The following is a 19,031-nucleotide window of genomic DNA, read 5'->3' on the forward strand; positions in this document are numbered from 1 at the left end:
GCCGGTGTTTTCCCTGTTGTGCTGTGTGGAGTAGAACGATAGTTTAACAGAAATTTAAACAGGCTCTTTTCCCTCGACTTGCAGCCCCCCATCATTGCCTTTATTCCTTCCTTCACAGTGCTCACCGCTCTCTCCGCCAGTCCGTTACTCGCCGGGTGGTATGGCGCCACTCTGATGTGCCGGATTCCATTCTGCTTGACGAAAGATGCCATCTCTTCCGACGTAAACTGCGGGCCATTGCCTGTGCATAGCTGTAGGGGTAGACCAAACCTGCTAAACAGTACACTCAGTTCATGAAGAGTTCAAGCCGTTGTCGTGGATTTCATTGGTACTGCCTCTATCCACTTTGAGTAGCTATCCACTACTTTGAGAAGCGTTGTTCCCATAATTGGCCCCGCAAAATCTGCATGGAGCCTCTGCCTCGTGTTCTCTCCCATGGGTGGACCGCTGACTGTGGTGGTGCTGCCCGCTTCTCCGCACATCCTGGACACGCTCTCGCCAATTCCTCCAGCTCCTTGTCGAGACCCGGCCGCCACACATATCGTCGAGCCAGCTGCTTCATTCTCACGCATCCTGAGTGCCCCACATGCAGTTCCTTTTCACCTTGTCTTGCAGGGACGCCGGTATCACCACTCTGTCTCCCCACATTAAGCAATCCCCCTCTGTCGAGAGCTCCTCCATCCGAGACTTGTAACTGCTTACCTCTGCTGTTGCCTCCTCCGGCAATCCGCCTGACCTTACTGCCGCCAGCACCTTTCCCAGGACTCTGTCACGCCGCGTTGCCGCTGACACTTCTCTTGCTGTCACAGAAGGCTCCTCGTCCATATATAACACGTTACTTGTCATGGCTTCCCTTTCTATTCTTTCTGCTCCTTTGTCGACAATGCCCGGGAGCGGTAGTCTGGACAAGGTGTCGGCGACCCTCATGTCTGCAGAGGGTCTTACCTCCACATCGTAGCTGTAGGCTGCTAGTTGAAGGGCGTATCGCTGCATCTGCGCTGCCCCCAACGGCGGCATCTCTCTGCTGGGGTTCAATATTCTGGAAAGTGCTTTGTTATCACTGACAAGGGTAAACTTCCTCTCATAGCAATACTGATGAAATTTCCTAATACCGTAAGAAACTGCCAAAGCTTCCTTTTCTACGATGGGATATTTCTGCTCTGTTTGTGTCAGTATTCTTGACGCATACGCCTCCGGCCTTTCTATGTCTCCTGGAAAGACTTGCATTAGCGCCGCTCCGACTCCTACTTCGCTCGCGTCTGTTACCAGTTTGACCGGTAGTTGTGGACCGTATATCACCAATACTGGGTTGCTGGCCACCGTCTGTTTTACCCTTGCCATCGCCTCTTCACATTCCTTGGTCCATCGCCACTTAACTCCCTTCTTGAGTAGCTCATACAATGGCGACAACGTAGTGGCGAGGTGTGGCAACAGCCGGGACTAGTACCCACCGCTCCCAATACGCTCCGGAGTGTCGGTACAGCACTCGGGTTCGGCATCCTCCTTATTGCTTCGGTCTTCTCGGGTATGGGTTTCAGCTCCGTGCACCTCCTGCAAATTGAATTCACACTTTGACCTTTTGAGCCTAATCTCATTCTCTTTCAGTCTCCCCAGCACTTTGTCCAAAGTTTCAATAAGGTCTTCTGTGTTCGTGCCCATCACCAGCAAGTCGTCTAAGTATGCCACACAGGAGGGGATTCCTTCTAATATTCTGTCCATCGCCGCCTGGAAAATGTCCCCACAGAAAGCTAAACCAAAGGGCAATCTCTTCATCCTCAACAATCCTCTATGCGTAGCTACAGTTGTTAGGTCTTTTGATTCCTCACTTAACTCCATCTGTAGATAAGCATCTCTCAAATCTAGCTTTGCAAACCTCTTCCCTTTTATCCTTGTAAACAACTCTTCCGGGGAGGGTAAGGGGTGCTTAACTATATCCAACTGGGGATTTACCGTCACTCTGTAGTCAGCCGCCAGCCTTACTTTGCCATCTGCTTTGGGCACTACCACCAACGGTGTCGCCTAGCCACTGCTGTTGTCAGTCTCCACGGGCTCGGCAACACCTTCCTTAATCCACCTCTCCAGCTCCTGGTCCACGAGTGGGTAAAGGGCGTGTGGCCCTGGTCGCGCTTTCTTCCGCACCGGTCGTGCTCCTTCCTTGAGACGCAGGTGTGCTTTGATCGGCATGTGCCCTAAGGACTGTGAAAAGACCTCACTGTGCTTGTGTAGGATTGTGGTAAGTTTATCCCCATTCTTCTCCGCAACTCAAAGTTTGCCTACCATCTTCCAGTCCAGCTGAATCCCCAGTAGCCAGTCACGACCCAGGAGCGAGGGCCCTGTTCCTTTCACTACCTTTAACGGCAGAGTTTCTATTTTATTTTAAACTTGACCTCCACCATGGCTACTCCTCGTACCTGAAGTGCCTCACCTGTGTATGTGACTAACCGCCTGTTGGAGGCTTCAAGTCTTGGTTTGCTGCGTAGCCTGTTCCACTCCTCCTCGCTGATGACCGTGCTGCTCGCTCCCGTGTCCACCTCCGTGCGTATCTCTGTGCCCTGCACGCTCACGTCTACAGTCAGTGGTGGGGTTTTCCGGGTTCTCCGCTGTTGTCCAGGCAGCTGTAAAATACCAAACACCTCCACCCTCTCTTCCTCATCACTAATCTCTTGCTCCTCATCATCCACGCTATTTACTCTGCCTCGCCGTCGACACATTACATTCGCCTGGTGTGGCCTTTACGACTGCACCTGAAACATTCCTTATCCTTAAATGGGCACTCCGTTGCCTTGTGGTAACTACTGCCACACCGATTACAAGTTACACTACTACGTGCCCCTCACGAGGCAAGTACTTGTTTTGCAACCTGGCCTTGTCCCACCTGTTCGTTGGTTCTTTCTGGTCCCCGGGCTTCGTTCGCGGCGGCTCCACTCTGTTCACCTGGGCTTCTTTGTGCTCCCCTCCCAGTACCTTCGCCTCCGTTGTTGCTGCCTCCATCGATAATGCCAGTTTGCACACTTTGTCCCAAGTTAAGTCATCGCCCTCTCGTAACAGCCTCCGCCGGATCCGTTCGCTCGACACTCCACCGACGAATTTTCTCGAAGCTGCTCTGTTAAGTTTGCCCCAAAGCTGCAGTTGGAAGCTTTCCTCCTCAGTTCTGCCACGTAACTGCTGATTGTCAGGGTTTCCCTTTGATTTTCAGAGTTGAATTTGAACCTTTCCACCACCACTGAAACTTTGGGCGCATAGTGCTGAGTAGCGAGACGAATCAATTCCTTCAGTGTCCTCTCAGAGGGTTTCCCCAGGGCGCACAGGTTCCTCAGTAATTGATACACCGTCGGGCCGCAGACAGTCAGGAACAACGCCCGTTTCCGATTCTCCTCGGTGATATTACTGACCTCCAGGAACTCTTCGAACCTTTCTGTATAGGCCTCGAAATCTTCTCCCTCTGAGTACTGCTCCACCGCTCCAATTATTGCTGCCATTCTCGTCCACGGGGTTTCACTCGACTCCTTCAGAATCCCATCCTCGTCGCCACGTGTTGAGGAGTGAATGACAAACAAGAAGGAGCGGGGGTTGCGATGTATTCTATAAAGAGGCCAGACAGGGAATGTCCGATCCTCGGGCCTTGGCAGTACATGTATCCTCGGATTGCTGTTCCGAAGATCAGCTCAGTGCTTCGGTGCCGCTGAAGTGTAATGACTATACAACAGCTGGACTGCAGTAATCTGACACTGTAGAAAGGTGGCACTATCTGGCTCATTCATAGGGAATCAGAAGATGTTTTGTGCTGCAGAGAGGCTTGTAGGTGTTATACCTATGCTAGTGAAAGGCTGGACAGCACTAATCTGACCTGTAGGAAGGTGGCACTCTCTGGCTCAATGCTCAGGAAAAAGAAGGTGCCATGTGCTGCAATGAGGCTTGGAGGTGTTATAACTATCTTAGTGATAGGCTAGACTGCACTATTCTGACCCTGTAAAAAGGTGAAGGTGTAGGAAAGTGGCACTCTCTGGCTCAGTGCTAGGGAATCAGAAGGTGCCATGTGCTGCAGAGAGGCTTGGAGGTGTTATATCTATGCTACTGAAATGCTGGACTGCACTAATCTAACCCTGTAGGAAAGTGGCACGCTCAAGCTCAGTGCTAGGGAATCTGAAGGTGTCATGTGCTGCAGAGAGGCTTAGAGGTGTTATAACTATGATAGTGAACGACTGGACTGCACTAATCTGGCTCTCTAGGAAGGTGAAGTTGTAGGAAGGTGGCACTCTTTGGCTCAAAGGGAATCAAAAGGTCGTATATGCTGCAGAGAGGCTTGGAGGTGTTACAGCTATGCTAGTGAAAGGCTGGACTGCACTAATCTGACGAAGGTGAAGGTGTAGGAAGGTGGGACTCTCTGGCTTAGTGCTAGGGAATCAGAATGTGTCACGTGCTGCAGAGAGGCTTGGAGGTGTTATTATTATGCTGGTGAAAGGCTGGACTGTACTAATCTGACCCTGTACGAAGGTGGCACTGTCAAGCACTGTGCTAGGAAATCACAATGTGTCATGTGCGGCAGGGAGGCTTGGAGGTGATATAACTATGCTAGTGAAAGGCTGGACTGCACTTTTCTGACCTTGTAGGAAGGGTAAGGTCTAGTAAGTTGGCACTATCTGGCTCTGTACGTGCTAAGGAATCAGAAGGTGTCATGTGCTACAGAGAGGCTTGGAGGTGTTTAAACTAGGCTAGTGAAAGGCTGGACTGCACTATTTTGTCCCTCTAGGAAGGTGGCACTCTCTGGTTCAGTGCTTGGGAATCAGAAGGTGTCATGTGCTGCAGAGCGGCTTGGAAGTGTTATAACTATATTTGTGAAAGGATGGACTGCACTAATCTGACCCTGTAGGAAGGTGCAGGTGTAGGAAGGTCAATCTCAGTGCTAAGGAATCAGAAGGTGTCATGTGCTACAGAGAAGCTTGGAAGTTTTATAACTATGCTAGTGAAACGCTGGACTGCACTAATCTGACCCCTTAGGAAGGAGAAGGTGTAGGAAGATGGCACTCTCAAGGTCAGTGCTAGGGAATCAGAAGGTGGCATGTGCTGCAGAAAGGCTCGGAGGTGTTATAACATGCTAATGAGAGGCTTGACTGAGCTAATCTGACCCTGTAAGAAGCTGAAGGTTTAGGAAAGTGGCACTCTCTGGCACAGGGTTAGGGAATCAGAAGGTGGTGTCATGTGCAGAAAGGCTTCGAAGTGGTATAAATATGATAGTGAAAAGCTGGACAACACTAATCTAACCTGGCTCAGTGCTAGGGAATCAGAAGGTGCCATGTGCTGCAGAGGGGCTTTAAGGTATTATAACGATGCTAGTGAAAGGCAGGACTGCACTAATCTGACCCTGTAGGAAGGTGTAGGTGTAGGAAGGTGGCACTCTCTGGTTATGTGTTTGGGAATCAGAAGGTGTCATGTGCTGCAGAGAGGCTTGGGGATGTTATAACTATGCTAGTGAAATGCTGGACTCCAGTAACCTGATTATGTAGGGAGGTGAAGGTGTAGGAAGGTGGCACTCACCGGCTCAGTCCTAGGAAATCAGAAGGTGTCATGTTCTGCAGAGATGCTTGGAGGTATTATAACTATGCTAGTGAAAGACTGGACTGCACTAATCTGACCCTGTAGGCAGGTGGCACACTCAAGCTATGTGCTACGGACTCAGAATGTGTCATGTGCTGAGGAGAGGATTGGAGGTGTTATAACTACGTTAGTGAAAGGCTGGACTGCAGTAATTTGACAATGTAGGAAGGTGGCACTCTCTGGCTCAGTGCTAGAGAGTCTGAAGCTGCCTAGTGCTGCAGAAAGGCTTGGAGGTGTTATAACAATGCTACTCAGAAGCTGGACTGCACTAATCTGACCCTGTAGGAAGGTGAAGGTTTAGGAAGGTGGCACTCTCTGGCTCAATTCTAAGGAATCAGAAGGTTTTCATGTGCTTCAGAGAAGCTTAGAGGTGTTATAACTATGCTAGTAAAATGCTGGACTGCACAAATCTGATCCTGCAGGAAGGCACCACTCTCAAGGTCAAGGCTAGGGAATCAAGAGGTGTCATGTGCTGCAGAAAGGCTTGGAGGTGTAATAACTATGTTAGTGAAAGGCTAGACTGAACTAATCTGACCCTGAAAGAAGGTGAAGGTGTTGGAAGGTGGCACTCTGCATCTGTGCTGGGAAATCAGAAGGTCTCTTGTACTGCAGAGGAACTTGGAGGTGTTATAGCTATGCTGGTGAAAGGCTGGACTGCACTAATTTGTCCCTGTAGGAAGGTGAAGATGTAAGGAGTTGGTACTCTCAAGCTCAGTGCTAGGGAATCAGAAGGTGTCATTTGCAGCAGAGAGGTTTGGAGGTGTTATACCTATGCTGGTGAAAGGCTGGACTGCAGTAATCTGACTCTGTAGAAAGGTGGCATACTCTGTCTCAGTGCTAGGGAATCAGAAGGTGTCATGTACTGACTAGAGGCTTGGATGTGTTTTAAGTATGCTAGTGAAAGGTTGAACTACACTAGTCTGACCCTTTTGAAAGGGGAAGGTGTAGGAAGGTGGCACTCTCTCACTCAGTACTAGGGAATCAGAAGGTGTCATGTACTGCCTAGAGGCTTGGATGTGTTATACGTATCCTAGTGAAAGGTTGAACTACACTAATCTGACCCTTTTGGAAGGGGAAGGTGTAGGAAGGTGGCACTCTCAACCTATGTGCTAAGGAATCAGAAGGTGTCATGTGCTGCAGAGAGGCTTGGAAGAGTTTTAACAATGGTAGTAATAGCCTGGACTGGACTAATCTGACCCTGTGGGAAGGAGAAGATGTTGGAAGGTGGCACTCCCTCTCTCAGTACTAGGGAATCAGAAGGTGTCATGTACTGCAGAGAGGCGTGCAGATGTTATAACTATGTTAGTGAAAGGCTGGACTGCACTAATCTGTCCCTGTAGGAAGATGGCACTCTGGAGCGTAGTGCTTGGAAATCTGAAGTTGTCATGTACTGCAGAGAGACTTGGAGGTGTTATAGCTATGCTAGTCAAAGGCTCGACTGAACTAATTTGACCCCGTAGGAAGGTGAAGGTGTATGAAGGTATTACTCTCAAGCTCTGTGATAAGGAATCAGAAGGTGCCATGTGCTGCATAAAGGCTTGGAGGTGTTATAACTATGCTAGTGAAAAGCTGGACTGTAGGAAGGTGTAGCTATAGGAAGGTTTCACTCTCTGGCTCAGTGCAGGGGAATCAGAAGATGTCATGTGCTGCAGAGTAGCTTGGAGGTGTTATAAATATGCTAGTGGAAGGCTGAACTGCATTAATCTGACCCTATAGGAAGGTGGCACTTTAAGGCTCAGTGCTAGGGAATCAGAAGGTGTCATGTGCTGCAGCGAGGCTTGGAGGTGTTATAACTATGCTAGTGAAGGGTTAGACTGCACTAATCTGACCCTGTAGGAAGCTGCAGCTGTAGGAAGGTGGCACTCTCTGGCTCAGTGCTAGGGAATCAGAAGGTGTCATGTGCTGCAGAGAGGCTTGGAGGTGTTATAACTATGCTAGTGAAAGGTTAGACTGCACTAATCTGACCCTGTAGGAAGCTGCAGCTGTAGGAAGGTGGCACTCTCTGGCTCAGTGCTAGGGAATCAGAAGGTGTCATTTGCTGCAGAGAGGCTTGGAGGTGTTATAACTATGCTAGTGAAAGGCTGGACTGCACTAATCTGACCCTATAAGAAGGTGGCACTCTAAGGCTCAGTGCTAGGGAATCAGAAGGTGGCATGTGCTGCAGAGAGGCTTGGAGGCGTTATAACTCTGCTAGTGAAAAGCTGGACTGCACTAATCTGTCCTTATAGGAAGGTGGCACTCTCTGGCTCAGTGCAAGGGAATCAGCAGTTGTCATGTCCTGCATAGAGGCTTTGAGGTGTTATAACTATGCTAGTGAACGGTTGGAATGCACTAATCTGACCCTATAGGAGGGTGGCACTCTCTGGCTTAGTGCTAGGGAGTCAGAAGGTGTCCTGTGCTACAGAGAGGCTTGGAGGTGTTATAACTATGCTAGTGAAAGGCTGGACTGCACTAATTTGACCCTGTTGGAATGTGCAACTGTAGGAGGGTGGCACTCTCTAGCTCAGTGCTAAGGAGTCAGAAGGTGTCATGAGCTGCAGAGAGGCTTGTAGGTGTTATAACTATGCTAGTGAGAGGCTGGACTGCACTAATCTGACCCTGTAGGAAGGTGGCACTCACTGGCTCCGTGCTAGGGAATCAGAAGGTGTCATGTGCTGCAGAGAGGCATGGAGGCGTTATTCCTATGCTACTGAAAGGCTGGACTGCACTAATCTTGGAAGGTGGCACTCTCAAGCTCTGTGATAGGGAATCAAAAGGTGTCATGTGGTGCAGAGAGGCTTGGAGGTGTTATAACTATACTAGTGATAGGCTGGACTGCACTAATCTGACACTTTAAAAAAGTGGTGTAGGAATGTGGCACTCGCTGGCTCAGTGGTAGGGGATCAGAAGGTTTAATGTGCTTCAGAGAGGCTCGGATGTGTTATAGCTATGCTAGTGTAAGCTGGACTGCACTGGTCTGATCCTGTATGTAGGTGGCACTCTCTGGCTTAGGGCTAGTGAATCAGAAGGTGTCATATGCTGTAGAGTGTATTGGAGGTGGTATAAACATGCTAATGAAAGGCTGGACTGCACTATTCTGAATCTGTTGGAAGGCGAAGGTGAAGGAAGGTGACACTCTCAAGCTCTGTGCTAGGGAATCATAAGGTTTCATGTACTGCAGAGAGGCTTGGAGGTGTTATAACTATGCTAGTGTGTTGCCTTCAGCCTCGATCCTCTGTTTTTAATATATTACTATTAAGTGAGTTTCATAGTTGTTAGGGTTACGCAATACAATGTTAAGTTATGATTAAGTTTATTCACATTCTGTTGGTGTATAATGGTAGCGAACCTATTCAAGTTAAGTAACAATATTATTTACACTTCGTCATTCTGTTGGTAATGGTAGCGAGCTTATTGAAGTTAATTAACAATGCTATTGACAACTCACTCTGTTGGTAATGGAAGGGAGCTTTCACCGAAGTACTCTACAATACTGATTAGAACTCGTCATTCCAATCACCAGAAGGGCCTACCCATATGGGATAATTTCATAATATATATATATATATATATAGAGAGAGAGAGAGAGAGAGAGAGAGAGAGAGAGAGAGAGAAATATATATATATATATATATATATATATATATATATATATATATATATATATATATATATATATATATATATATATATATAGATAGATAGATAGATAGATAAATAAATAGATAAGAAGATAGATATATAGATAGACAGATAGATATATATAGATATAGATACAGATAGGTAGATAGATCTATAGATATTCAATACATTTACATATCACAACTTCCCTGAATTTATAAAAATCCTATAAACAATGAATGGCAGTGGACCCAACACAGATCCCCGCGGAGCGTCATTCATTAGGCTGTCCCGGTCCGATTGCCTTCCGCTGACTGACTGATGACATTATAAAATCATTAGCTCTCTGTAATCATAAGGTAACATGCTCTTTCGGCCACCGCTTCCGATTCTTTACAGGAGCAGCGACTAGCGGGCTTTTTTATTGTTTCCTGTTGCTGTGCCCTTGTGCTGTGTCCTTTGCTGTAAAAGAAAAATAATAAAATAAATCACTAACCAGCTGTCATACAACCCTAAATAGATACACGGGTAAGTAATTATTATACACGAAATACACTTCCCAAAAAGTGAATGACGGAGAAGCCAACCAAGACAAGACCTTCGACTCTCTCCTCCACCATCCCCACCACCCCCACCACCACCCATCAACCCCCACCACCAGCACCACCACCCATCAACCCCCCACCATCACCCCACTCCCCACCACCATTCCGACCTCCCCACCCCCCGCACCACCACCCCTCTCAGAAGCATCACCTCACCGCAGAACAATCCAGGGCGTGGCATTCGCTGACGAAACGAGAATATCACAACCTTTAATGGCAATGGTGCTGCTGCGTGTGTGTGTGTGTGTGTGTGTGTGTGTGTGTGTGTGTGTGTGTGTGTGTGTGTGTGTGTGTGTGTTCCCTAACCTAACCTAACCTAACCTAACCCCTGATGCCCCCTAACGAAATCCAGGAATTGGCGTGTTCGTGGATGGTTTATAAGAATCTAGCAAGGGTTTGCTAGGCAGGTCGATCTGAATCTTGAGAATCAATTGTTACCTTTTCATTAGAACAGTCTTGCACTTGTTTGATCTTCCCGTGAGTTTGATAATATAGATGCACACTTCTTAACTTATTATTAGAACAGTCTTATTCTTGTTTACTCTTCCCTGGGGTTTAAAAATAGAGAACCACTTGTTAACTAATCTTTATGACTTTCTTACTCTTGTTTACTCTTCCCGTGGCTTTGAAACTAGAGAACCACTTGTTAAAACTAATGTGGTGTGTGTGTGTGTGTGTGTGTGTGTGTGTGTGTGTGTGTGTGTGTGTGTGTGTGTGTGTGTAAATATTTCATGACGCGCACTTTGAAAACAGGATCAGCTTTTAACGAATAATCTGCCTAGCAAGAGCTTACGCATTTTTACGTAATCCACTCCCTCCATTATCACATCACCTGTTGTTGTTGTTTTTTTGTCCTGCTTTTTCTCGTCTCTACAAGTAAGAGGGTGTTGCCTCGGTACAGAATTCATGCAAGGTTCTCAACGTTATTTACTTTTTTATTTTACTTTTTAAATCTAAGAAAATATAAGTATCGGTGAAGAGTCCGTAGATTTATAATGGACACAGGACCTTGAGGGTGTCAGCTGGTGTGCATTTTCGTGGTGAGCGAGACAAAAGATGAGAAGTTAATTTGAAGTGATTTATATATTTACACGTAGCAGCGGTATTGGAAAAAAATAATCTTCAGCTCACATTAATTATGGAAAACGAAGGGAGTTAACATACAATACGGAGTTATCGATTATTGTTTTATTTTATTTTATTTTATTTATGTTTTTGCTTTAGTTGTTGTTAGGTATTATTTTTTTTTCTTCCTCTCCTTGTTGATTTTGTTCTCATTATTATTATTTTCCTCATACTTCTTCTTCTTCTTCTTCTTCTTTGTCTTTTCCTCTTTGTCTTTTCTTCTTCTTCTTCTTCTTCTTCTTCTTCTTCCAGGACGCTAGCGTTCTTCAGGATGAGCTAGACAGACTATATGATTGGGCGGGGAAGTGGCAGATGGAATCCAATGTCTGGAAGTGCAGTATTCTGAGTGTAGGTAGGAATAACCCCTCACACAATTATATACTCCTTAAATGACACTCCGCTGAGTAGGTCTGGGTGTGAGAGGGATTTAGGAGTCTTAGTGAGCACTGACCTCCGTCCTAGAGCTCAGTGCATTCAAGCTAAGAATCGTGCAAATAGGGTACTGGGTTTCATCTCGAGGAGCGTAAGCAATAGGAGCGCTGAAGTCATCCTCAAACTCTACATAGCATTAATTAGACCTCATTTCGATTATGCGGTTCAGTTCTGGTCACCTTACTGTAGAGTGGATATCAAGTAGTTAGAATCTGTACAGAGGATGATGACAAAAATTATTCAAGGGGTGAGAAACTTGTCTTATGAAAATAAACTGAAGCATTTAAATTTATACGCTCTAGGAAGGCGAAGGTTACGAGGTGACTTGATCGAGGTTTATAAATGGATGAAGGACTTTAATAAAGGGTATGTAAATAGGGTTTTGGTTGTAAAAGAGCAAGGTAGAACACGTAGCAACGGTTTTAAGCTAGTTAAATTAAGATTCAACAAAGACATAGGCAATAATTGGTTTACCAGTAAAGTGGTGGATGAGTGGAACAGGCTTGGGAGTCATCTTGTGGGTGCCAATACCATAGATGCATTGAAGAAGAGTTTGGATAAATTCATGGATAGTGAGGTTAGGTGCGGTTAGACTTACAGGAACTGCCTTGTATAGGCCTACCGGCCTCTTGCAGACTCCTTACGTTCTTATGTTGTTGTTGTTGTTGTTGTTGTTGTTGTTGTTGTTGTTGTTGTTGTTGTTCTTGTTCTTGTTCTTCTTCTTTTTCTTCCTCTTTTTAATAATTTCTTCTTATAATTAATGATCGCTTTGTCCTTCCATTTAGTTATCGATATGTTTCTCTGTCTCTATCTTGCACTTCCTTTAGACAATTAGTCTCCCTTCCTTCCTCTTACTTCCTCACTCCCTCTTTATGCCTCCTTTTATTTTTTTCCCATTCCGTTCTTTCTATCAATGGTCTAATGTCGGCTGCAATTAGTTTAACGTCGGTGGTAGTAAAAGCATTCGAGTCTATTATAGATGAAAATATCCGTGACCACCTAGACTCCTAGAGAAACAGCCTGATCAATGGCCCCCACCATGGGTTCATTAATCAAGGCTAGATCTTGTCTGACTTTATTTAATTTTTATTTTTACAAAAAGTGGCAAATACGTAAGGACGACAGTTATGATATTGTATATCTTAATTTTAGTAAAGCATTCGACAAAGAACCTCACCAATAACTTTGACAACAATTAAAGCCCATGGGTTTGAAGGTAGATGGATCATGGTGTGGTTCAGTGACAGGAAGCAGAGTTCTGGGTTGAGGTAGTACATGGGGATAATGGGATTGGGTTCGAGGTACTAAGTCTGATGCAAATATCAAGATACTTTGGGTGGAGCAGGTGCGGGAATTCCCTACCCGGCAGCATTGTCGCTTCAACCACAACAAGGCATACAATTTTATATGTCGGTTGTTTAGTATTTGACATAGTCTTTAAATTTTTGTATATGGTAAAACAAGTCTATATTATGTTGTGTTTGTATCGAGTTTTAGGATAGTAACGATGATTTATGTATAGAAATGAATTCAACCGTGTGCTACCCAGCGACGTTGTCATGTCTATGGTCAAGGTCGCCGGGTGACCCCCTGTGGACCTCGGGTTGCCCCGGGCCATTATTCCCTGGTAGAGCGGAAGAGGGTGAGAGACGGGGAGGGAAGGTAGCGGTAGCCAAGGTCCAGCCCATGAGACAGATGCAAGGATTTCTTGACAACATTTTATCAGTGTCTTTTTACCGATACCCTCGCTACACTTGACCCGATAAAAACAGTTCTATTTTGTGAGCTTTGTTCTCCGTTCATTTTGCAATTGGCAAGGAACCTATAATATGGCCCCTCGGGCCAAATTTGTGGCTTTACCGTGTAGCTCTCCTCCTCATACTGATAGTCTTCTACCTCTTAAATTCCGCCGCAATGTTGCCTCTCTTTCTATCTTCTATCGATATTTCCACGCTGACTGCTCTTCTGAATTTGCTAACTGCATGCCTCCCCCCCTCCCGCGGCCCCGCTGCACTCGACTTTCTACTCATGCTCATTCCTATACTGTCCAAACCCCTTATGCAAGAGTTAACCAGCATCTTCACTCTTTCATCCCTCACGCTGGTAAACTCTGGAACAATCTTCCCTCATCTGTATTTCCTCCTGCCTACGACTTGAACTCTTTCAAGGGGAGGGTATCAGGACACCTCTCCTCCTGTATTTGATCTTCCTTTCGGCCACCTCTTTTGTTTTACTTTAGGAGCAGCGAGTAGCGGGCTTTTTTTTTATTGTTGTTTTCTTTTTTTGTTGCCCTTGAGCTGCCTCCTTTGTTGTAAAAAAAAAAAAAAAAAGCAGCGACGGGCCAAATTTGTGCCATGATATAAACCCCCCAAAAATAGATGATGCATAAACCGATCACAAAACGCTTTGATATATATTATGAAATGATTTGTGTGAGTGATGATTTTTTTCTCATTTTTCTCGCTTAGAAGGACCATTAAGAAACATGATCCCTGCGGCTACCGGGTTAATAGTCCCCTCATATCCTTGTGTATCCGTGTTATTTCCTTCACCTCGTTCTCCACTGCTCTCCCTCTCTCTCTGTCCCATTCCCGGTCTCCCTCAATCCTCTCTCTCACCTCCCATCCCTCCCTCCCTCCCAGCCACTGTCACTCCCTTAATCCCATAATCGTCACTCCCTTAATCCCCATAATCCTGTGATCGCGATATTATTGACAATTAGTCCCGTTCTAATGCGTTTACAAACCCAACTCATTAATCGATTCCTACTTTACTCTCTCTCTCTCTCTCTCTCTCTCTCTCTCTCTCTCTCTCTCTCTCTCTCTCTCTCTCTCTCTCTCTCTCTCTCTCTCTCAAGATTAAGTAATATGTATAGTGTTTTGATGTGTTTTTGTTAATATTTTTGAAACTATGAGGTTTGTGGAGAAACGAGAGGGAGGAGGAGGTGGAGGTGGAGGTGGAATTGGAGGTGGAGATGGAGAAGGAGGAGGAGGTGAAGGTGGAGGTGGAAGTGGAGGTGGAGAAGGAGAAGGAGGAGGAGGTGAAGGTGGAGGAGGAGGTAACTTTATTCTCTTACAGTCCTCATATAAGGCAACCACGAGGTCTGTTTTTTTTCTTTTTAAAGGAGGAGGAGGAACAAAGGAACACAAAGAGAGAACAAACAACAGCAGGCCTGCTGGTCCTTACGAGGCTGTTTGTGATAAGCTACACTAACTATCTAATCAAAGGTGGAAGATGAAGGACAGCAAAGGCGAAGGCCGTGGTGAGCAAATCAGGGAAGTAAAGTAACGGAACAGGCCGAGGCAGCAACACTATAATATAGTCGCCAAGTCAGTCAGTTCGGGGCCTCGCCATTCGCGCCAATCCCGGGCAGAATCTTGGCGGTTCAGTCTCCTTCCTTCGCCCTGTCAACTTCCCACTTTCGTCACATCACTTTCCTTCCTTCCCTCGTTCCTTCCTTCCTTCCTTCCTTCCCTCGTTGTTGCTTTCCTTCCTTCCTTCCCTCGTTCCTTCCTTCGTCCTGTCATCTTTCTCCATCCTCCCTTCCTCCTGTCACCTTCCCCCCTTTATTCCTCCCTTCCTCTGTCACCTTCCTTTGGCCTTCGTCCTGCCATCCTTGATCCAACAAAAACGGTCTCCGGCGCCTTCACTGTATTTTCGATTGATTTGAATTAATCCCGTCTGGAATTTTAAGAGGCTCATCTTGCTATCCACCCTCCTCGCCTCGCGGGGCTGGGGAGCGTCAGGGGGCCCAAGGCCTTCCTGGCGAGCGTCGCAGGGCTCAGGGCTCCGGCAGGGCGCCTCGGCTCCCCCGGAGCGTCCACGGAGGTGTCGGAGATCCCGAGGGTCCGGGGGTTGGGGGGGCGTGAAGTGGCAGCAAGACATGCAGTTACTGACCTCTTATTAGCCAGACGACGCGTTAATGACACGTTCCAATGGAAGGTTCGACGCATGGGGAGGTACAATTCCCCTAAGCAAGGCAAGTGTCATGCCAACTACGATAAAAAACGAAAAATACAAAAAAAATACAAAAACAAAAAATCCAAAAAAAATTGTCTTGTTTTGCTTTGTTTAAAGCGTCTTGTATGTTGGCATGGCGGGTCTTCTCTGGGGAGAAGGAGACTAACGCGTTCCAACATACAAAACCAGGAAAAGACGACATGGAAACACCGAGAGAAGGAAGGGAAAGAAGGGAACACCAGAAGAAGGAAAATGAGGAGAAGTAACACTAGAAGAAGGCATATGAAGTAACACAAGAAGAAGGAAGTTGAAAAGAGTAACACAAGAAAAAGGAATTTGAAAAGAGTAACACAAAAAAAAGGAATTTGAAAAGAGTTACACAGAAGAAGGTATTGAAAAGAGTTACACAGAAGAAGGTATTGAAAAGAGTTACACAGAAGAAGGTATTGAAAAGAGTTACACAGAAGAAGGTATTGAAAAGAGTAACACAGAAGAAGGTATTGAAAAGAGTAACACAGAAGAAGGTATTGAAAAGAGTAACACAGAAGAAGGTATTGAAAAGAGTTACACAGAAGAAGGTATTGAAAAGAGTAACACAGAAGAAGGTATTGAAAAGAGTTACACAGAAGAAGGTATTGAAAAGAGTAACACAGAAGAAGGTATTGAAAAGAGTTACACAGAAGAAGGTATTGAAAAGAGTTACACAGAAGAAGGTATTGAAAAGAGTTACACAGAAGAAGGTATTGAAAAGAGTAACACAGAAGAAGGTATTGAAAAGAGTTACACAGAAGAAGGTATTGAAAAGAGTAACACAGAAGAAGGTATTGAAAAGATTAACACAGAAGAAGGTATTGAAAAGAGTTACACAGAAGAAGGTATTGAAAAGAGTTACACAGAAGAAGGTATTGAAAAGAGTAACACAGAAGAAGGTATTGAAAAGAGTTACACAGAAGAAGGAATTTGAAAAGAGTAACACAAGAAGAAGGAATTTGAAGATAAATAACACAAGAAGAAGAAATGTGAAGTAACACCGGAAGGAAAATGCAGAGAAGTAACACTAGAAAAATGAAAATGGAAATGAAAAGAATCATCCACCTTTCGGCCCAAACCAACATCACAAAATTATGGGCGAGTCTCTTCTGGGAGGAAAGCGGCTCGTTCAGACCCAGGAACACCAGAAAGGATGATAGAAACATCAAGAAAAGGAAAACAGAAAAGTCATCCACCTTTCGGCCCCTGGGGCCGCAGGGTGGGTGACGGGTGAATCTCCTCTGGGGAGAAGGAGGCTAACCCACACAGTCAAGATAGAGGATAGAGAAAGGAAATTAAATCATCGAGAAAAGAAAATGAAATTACAATATCAAGAAAATAACTAAAAAGTCATCGAGCTTTCGGCCCCTGGGGCCGCAGGGCGGGTGACGGGTGAGTCTTCTGAGGAGGAGGAGGCTCATCCACAGCCAGCAACACCAACAGAAAGAAAAGAAAAGAAAACATCATGAGAAAAGAAAAGAAAACATCAAGAGAAAAGAAAAGAAAAGGAAAAGAAAAGAAAAGAACAAAGTAAACAAAGCAAAACAAGACAAAACAAAAACAAAACAAAATAAAACAAATTAAAACAACATAATAAATAAATAAATAAACAACCCTATAACAAACAATATAATTTAGCTACTGGGACTGCTCAAACGATCGAGATCAGCTTGGAAGTGTTCTTTATCCGTTGTCGTAGTGACTCTGCTGGCTATGTTTGTATCGTCGGCAAATTTCGATATTTTACACGATAGCCCCTCGTCAATGTCATTTACGTACACTAAAAACAGAACAGGTCCCAACATCGACCCCTGTGGAACACCGGTTTTGACATCTCGCCAGTCAGATAACATAAGAACATAAGAACGTTGGAATCTGCAAGAGGCTGGTAGGCCTATACAAGGCAGTTCCTTTGACCCTAAACTCCCGTGTATCTAACCCCACCTAGTATCGCTGTCCATGAATTTATCTAATCTATTTTTGAATGTGACAATTGTATTGGCACTCACCACATGACTGCTAAGCCTATTCCACTCATTCACAACCCTGTTGGTAAACAAATTTTTGCCTATGTCCCTGTTAAATCTGAATTTATCCAGTTTAAACCCATTACTTCGTGTCCTACCCGGTTCTCTTACCAACAAAACCTTATGAATATCTCCCTTATTAAAGCCCTTCATCCATTTATAAACCTCGATCATGTCTCCACGCACCCTTCGCCTTTCTAGAGAATGCAGGTTTAACTGTTTGAGTTTTTCCTCGTATGGCAACTTTCTCAACCCCTGAATCATCTTAGTTATCCTCCTCTGCACTGATTCTAACATTTTGATATCCATTCTATAGTAAGGTGACCAGAACTGAACCGCATAGTCAAGATGAGGTCTAACTAATGCTAAATATAGTTTGAGGAAGACTTCGGCGCTTCTGTTGCTTACGCTCCTTGAAATAAATCCCAGTACCCTATTTGCTCGATTTCTAGCTTGAATGCATTGTGCCCTTGGACGGAGATCAGAGCTCACTAAGACCCCTAAATCTCTCTCTCACCCAGACCTGCTTATGAGAGTGTCATTTAAGCAATAGTTGTGAGAGGGGTTGTTCCTACCTACACTCAGAATACTGCACTTCCCTACATTGAACTCCATCTGCCATTTATCCGCCCAGTCATACAATCTGTTTAGTTCATCCTGGAGAATACTAGCGTCCTGATCCGACTCAATTACACTACCGATCTTGGTATCATCTGCAAATTTACTGACATCACTACTAATTCCTGTATCTAAATCATTGATATAAATAATAAAAAAGAGTGGACCTAATACCGAACCTTGTGGGACCCCACTCGTAACACATCCCCAGTCAGATATTTTACCATTGATTTGCACTCTTTGCTTCCTTTTGCTAAGCCACGCCTTGACCCAGTTCAAAACCTTACCCTCTACACCGTGAGCCTGTAATTTAAGCAACAGTCTTTGGTGAGGAACTTTGTCAAACGCTTTACTAAAATCAAGATAGATTACATCATAGTTTTCATCCCTGTCTTCCGCCTCAAATACTTTATTGTAGAGGGACAAGAGATTAGTGAGGCATGACCTACCTTTCGTGATCCCATGCTGCGAGTCATGAATTAAGCTGTGCTTCTCTAGATGCTCCCGAATGTTCCTGGCTATTATGGACTCCAGCATCTTGCCTCTAACCGATGTTAAGCTAATTGGCGATAGTTTGAAGCAGCCGACCTGTCCCCCTTTTTGAAAATCGGCGTCACATTAGCTACTTTCCATAAGCTGGGCACATAGCCAGTATTTACCGACATCTTAAAGATGTCGGTTAGTGGGCCACTGATTACATAACCTAATTCCTTTAATACCCTCGGAAATATCCCGTCAGGACCTGGCGACTTGTTCTTCTTAAGCTTATCTATCTCATCCTGAACTATTTGCCTGGTAATGATTATATCCCTCAATTTATCGCCATCCCCGCCCTCGTACTCCTGAACCCTTCCCGGAATAGTCGTTTGATCCTCTTGTGTGAATACTGAAAGGAAGTAGTCGTTCAACAATGTGCTCATATTTTCGTAATTTTCTACTAGCTCCCCTGTGTTTGTTTTCAGCGGTCCAATTTTCTCCCGTGTTTTTGTTCTATACATCTGAAAAAAGCCCTTAGTCTTACATTTCGCCTCATTTGCAA

At 45.2% G+C, this 19,031-nt stretch overlaps 1 long non-coding RNA gene across 4 annotated transcripts; it reads left to right on the forward strand.

Annotated features, from left to right (window-relative positions):
* The first annotated feature begins 14,284 nt into the window (after positions 1–14,284).
* LOC126993909 (uncharacterized) lies at positions 14,285–16,957 on the forward strand. Of its 4 annotated transcripts, none has more exons than XR_007748471.1 (2): positions 14,285–16,138; positions 16,193–16,957. It is a non-coding gene; the product is annotated as an uncharacterized LOC126993909 (long non-coding RNA). The 4 variants fall into 4 exon arrangements; XR_007748472.1 differs by having other exon boundaries at positions 16,220–16,957; XR_007748473.1 differs by having other exon boundaries at positions 14,285–16,084.
* The last annotated feature ends 2,074 nt before the right edge of the window (positions 16,958–19,031 follow it).

Source organism: Eriocheir sinensis, unplaced genomic scaffold (assembly GCF_024679095.1).
Source record: "Eriocheir sinensis breed Jianghai 21 unplaced genomic scaffold, ASM2467909v1 Scaffold699, whole genome shotgun sequence".
NCBI lineage: Eukaryota > Metazoa > Arthropoda > Malacostraca > Decapoda > Varunidae > Eriocheir > Eriocheir sinensis.